The sequence below is a fragment of the Salvelinus sp. IW2-2015 genome, linkage group LG19, assembly GCF_002910315.2.
Source record: "Salvelinus sp. IW2-2015 linkage group LG19, ASM291031v2, whole genome shotgun sequence".
NCBI lineage: Eukaryota > Metazoa > Chordata > Actinopteri > Salmoniformes > Salmonidae > Salvelinus > Salvelinus sp. IW2-2015.
In genome coordinates, this window is record NC_036859.1 from 11,188,022 (window position 1) to 11,193,382 (window position 5,361).

The 5,361-nt window shown below is 41.0% G+C and overlaps 1 pseudogene; it reads right to left on the reverse strand.

Annotated features, from left to right (window-relative positions):
* Positions 1–757: 757 nt before the first annotated feature.
* LOC111979443 (CCN family member 1-like) lies at positions 758–4,160 on the reverse strand (annotated as a pseudogene).
* Between the last annotated feature and the right edge of the window lie 1,201 nt (positions 4,161–5,361).

A 5,361-nucleotide genomic window follows, 5' to 3' on the forward strand; every position in this document is an offset into this window, starting at 1 on the left:
CATGAGATACTAAACCTCAGGCTAGCAAACCTCGAAACTTCATTAATATTTGATTTTGTGCACCAGCTGTTATTGACAAATAGACACAGACCGCCACCCCTTGTCTTACCGGAGGYAGATGTTCTATCTTTCCGATGCACAGATAACCCAGCCAGCTGTATGTTATCTATGTCGTCGTTCAGCCACGRCTCAGTGAAACATAAGATATTATGGTTTTTAATGTCCCGTTGGTAGGATAGTCTTGATCGGAGCTCATCACGTTTATTATCCAGTGATTGTATGTTGGCTAATAGGACTGATGGTAGAGGTGGGTTACCCACTCGCCGTCGGATTCTTACAATGCACCCCAACCTATGACCCTTATATCTCCATCTCTTCTTAATGCGAATGACGGGGATTTGGGCCTTGTCCAGTGTCTGAAGTAAATCCTTTGCGTCCGACTCGTTAACGTAAAAATCTTCGTCCAGTACGAGGCGAGAAATCTCTGTTCTGATGTCCTGAAGCTCTTTTCGGTCATAAGAGACGGTGGCAGAAACATTATGTACAAAATAAGTTACAAATAACGCAGAAAAAACATGCACAATAGCACGGTTGGTTAGGAGCCTGTAAAACGGCAGCCATCTCCTCCGGCGCCACAATAGGATTCTGTGATATCTACTCATTCACGACAGAACATCAGGTTCCATAAATACATATCTTTTATTAATAACATACATAGAACAAAATAAATGCTCAAATATCATTTTACATTATGGCCTTTCATATCTTAATAAAACGTAAAAATGTTATAGATAAATATTACTAATATTGTGATATTAAAAAATAATCATTTTAGTAGATGCCACAAAGAAGCTACACTGTCTTTTCAATGTTTTCATGTTAAATGTATAATTTTTTTTATATAGATACACAAAAACATAGGCATGCATTCAAAACTCTAGTGCATCTCATGCCTTGTTTGAATAAACAAAACATAAATTGTCAATGAAGTTAAATATTTCAACATAGCATAACGCTCCATATCGAAGCAACCAGTAACGCTCCAATATTACGAAGCAATTCATTTAAAAAATCCTCTGAATAAATGTCTCCAGCATAACGGTGCACATATGGAGTTATCCTAACTCTCTCATCTCCCACACTTTTATTCCCTCAACCTTCCCTTCCCCTCAGTCTCTGGACTTGTGGATATCATTGGAGAGCCTGTGGGAACACATTGCCTCTCGTTGCTATGGGAACAGTTGAAGTCACATGAACAGGACTCTGACTATGACATCCTTTCTGAAGGTGTCTCCTTCCTCGAAGCGGACCGTCATAGTCTGGGTCTGCTGAGAGGTGCAGCAGCGCCCGTCCAGACAGGAATCACAGTACCTGGAACGGAACTTATTCACACTGCTGCAATCTGCGTAGGTCTGTTTCAATGGAGGGCTGGCCTTTTCAATACGACTGCACTTCTTACCCTTCTGTTGGTGAGAGGAGAAGAAGAACAATGTCTGATCAGAATGTTGATGGACTAGACATACATGTCCTTATGATTCAGTGTCACCCAGGTGATGGCATTGCATTGTCGGTTTGATTTGATGTGTACCTTGAGGCTGACTGGGAGCAAGGCGGAACTCACAGAGACGAGTCTCCTTCACCAGCTTGCACTGGCTGTTGTTGTTGCTGAGCCGGGAGGATACTCCTGTGCCACAGGACTTAGCACAGGGGGACCAGGCTGTGGTCTGAGTCACACACCTCTTGTTCCCCTTGGACATCAGGCGACTCTCAGGCTTACTTCTGAAAGCTGTGGGGAAAAGATGGCCAGACAATTATTCAATGTGCAAACTTCAAGCAAATTGGACATGAGTTTAAATCACAGGAGGTTGGTGGCACCTTAATTGGGGAGGACAGGCCCGTGGTATTGGCTTGAACAGAATAAGTTGAATGGAAACAAATATATCAAACACATGGTTTGATGCCATTCCATTCACTCCGTTCCAGCCATTACTGTGAGCCGTTCTCCCCTCAGCATCCTCTACTGGTTTACATCTAATGTGAGATGATAACAGGGGTGAAGGCATGGGTGGACACAAGCCCACCCACTGGGGAGCCAGGCCCACCCAATCAGATTGAGCAAAAGCAAAACAATGATACATTATTATTACAAAAATACTACTTGGCCCATCCAAATTTCTGCAGGCCCACCCCCCACGAATTTATGGCTAAACCCCTGGATGACACATCGATTGTTGATAAATTGATTTTCCATTTAAACTCCGTCTGGATGTTAACTGAGGCTGAACATCTATTGGAGCTCAATAAATCCACTAACCGAATCACTGGACTAAACAGAGTTCAATTGACTCACCAGGTAAAGACTTGAGTCCTCCTCTGACGACAGACACCAGCTCGTTCTTGTTTGTGAGGTCATCTTCGGAATGTTTATCCTTGCGGCCATCTTTTCTGACCTTGTCTGCTGAGGCTGAGCCCAACACGTTCCCCTCCTCAKGGCAGACTAGCTCCTCACAGTAGCGACCAGGCACTTTGACCAGCTTGGGTTTGGCACAGCCCAGTTTGGTCAGGGAGACCTGCTGGGGGCACAGGGGCATACACCCCACAGCACCATCCATGCACGTACACTGGTGCTTGCAGTTGGAAAGGAAGCTCTCTCCATTCTGGTAGATCTTGCTGTTGTACTCGCAGGGTCTTCCATCTGTTTTGGCTGTTTGGAGAAGCAGATGGGGAGACTGTAACTATGTGAATCAAGCGCAGGGTTACAAAGGCAGGGTATATTACTGGAAACTTTCGAAGTTTACCAGTGAAATAACCAGAATTGTGTTAACTTTCAAGTATTTGGGGGAATTTTATCAGATGAGATCTAGTGGCCTTTTTTGGGTACTTCAGATTATCACAGGTGTCTGTAATTATCTCTGGCCCTCTGTGTAGTCTTATTACATGTATAATATATAAAATAATATTTTAAAATATAAATTATAATGACAAAGCTGTAAAACATTCTCCTAAATATAAACCATCAACTTAGTGAATACCATTGGTGATTAATGAGGGTTTCAGCATGAAATATTATTTTTACACAATTGTATTTATTTTAATGTCTTAGTTTTGGAGCCAAATTTGTGGCAGTTGTGAAAATAGTCAATAGTTGCAAAGTTAAGCAAAAAATAATGCCATTGTTGAGTAGATGCTTTTTTCATTAATTAGGCTATTTTCTCTTGAACCATATGGTCTATCCACTAGAAACATCGACAATATGGACACAGATATAAAAATGAATGCTATATATGAATATATATTTTATAAGTTATTCGAGTATATTACCTTTTAATTACCGGCATTACTGAAGATTCTGCTAACTTTGGGAAATTACCGGTAGCTTTGCAACCCTAGTCAAGTGTAATATTCTAATTATAAAGAACGCTCCGTAAATAATCCAAAAGCATAATTCCTCATTTAAAACGGTGTAATAAACAAGTTTAAAAAACGATATCTCTACATCCAAACCGATAGGAGTTAGATTTGTAGAAGTTATAGACTATCAATGACCACAGCAGGGTATCAGAATTATTGTTTCCTATACAACTTATCATACCACGACAGATGCCTTTAGCTGTGCCATAAGCAGCCCCAAGATTGCACTCCAGTCCCTTGATGTGGTCGCATGGCTCTGTCTTGCTGCAGTCTTCATTGAGCTGCCGAGCGCAGACTTTGCAGCATCCACAGCCGTCTGGCACAATGCTGATTCCTGGTGCGCACCTGGGTAGGCCTACCTCACGAGGACACGAACATTCGGAAGGACAAGATGCTGATGCCTAAAATACCAGAAACATGTTATAAGAGAAATGTTGACTTCATTTGTGATTTCTCCTAAAAAATATTAGACTGTAGGATGGAGTGAGGATCTTAATCGCCATCAAGCACCACTCACCCACCCTCGGCATTGGCAATCAATCACGCATATTCTTGTAGGCTATGAATGATAATGAATTAATGAATTAGGCTATATGTTTTCTTACCGAATTTAAACTCCCATAGAGGAAAACAACAAAGGAAAGCGCCAAAATCTTCATGTCTAGTGACATATTATTGATACAATTTTAGAGGCTAATAGAGGCTAATTTAGATTGATCAATCCACGCGTTTAAACACGGAATGCGCAATGTAAACTACCTACTGACTTACTGGGTTCTCTGGTGTCCCCCTCTCCTCTTTTATATCCGAAAGAGATCTGACGTGTGCGTTAGCTGACGGGTGAACTGTTCCAAAACTATGCGAGAAATGTCTCCCAATGCTTTCTCCATTCAAGCCAAATACCACCCTGTCTACTTTAATTCTTACAGGGATTCCATGTTAGAGGCTATTTCATGTCGGAAACTAGGCTATTTATTTTAAGATATTTATGTGTTGTCTTTCCTGTCCTAAAGTGGGGCCCAAATTGTAATTGTCACATGCCTTGTAAACAACATGGTGTCGACTAACAGTGAAATGCTTGGGCACTTCCCAACAAATGCAGAAAGAAAAACAATAGAAAGATAATGACAAGGAATAAATGCACAATTAGTATCAAAATACCTGTATAAAGATACCTGTGATCCCTGGGGAACGGATACGTTTTATGTGTCCATGTTCATGATGAACACAGTTTATCAGATGATACTGTGAGACTATGAGATGCCCTGGGAGGGGCTAAATGTGATGGATCAGCACTCGAACCATTTCCTTAGAGAGCTAGGAGGAAAGTAAGCCTAAACATTACAAGATGAGCTACATATTTCTATGGCTAACTGAATGGAAGAAAACTGTCTCACTGGGATCAGGCCAGCCCAGGTGTTTAGAATATTGCCCTCAAGCTATGGTCAGTGTTTGTTTTTAAATGAATTCCCTTATTATTGCTGTCTTGGTCTGGTAGTGCTCCAGTCCTTTCTGTCATAGTTAGCAACCTAGACAGCATACTATGTCCCGTAGTGCGGTTAATGTAAGTAACCTAATTTATGTTCCTCTAACTCCCCTGAATACCTCTGTTAATCCGGCAAGCTATTCATGTCAAGATCGGTTTAGTGAATGTAAGATATCTTAATAATTAGTTGTTCAATGATTTTATTATTTCCAATGACATTGATATTTTCATGCTTACTGAAACCTGAATTAAACCCGAGGATTTTAGTTCTCTAAATGAAACAACTCATCCAGCCTTTTCTTATCTACAGAAATGCAGGCCGTCTGGCTAAGGTGGTTGGGTAGTCGTCCTTCATAGAGACAAGTGCCTTCGGAAAGTATTCAGGCCACTAGACTTAAAAAATAATAATAATAAGTTACAGCCTTATTCTAAAATGGATTAAATCGTTTTTCCCCCTCATCAAT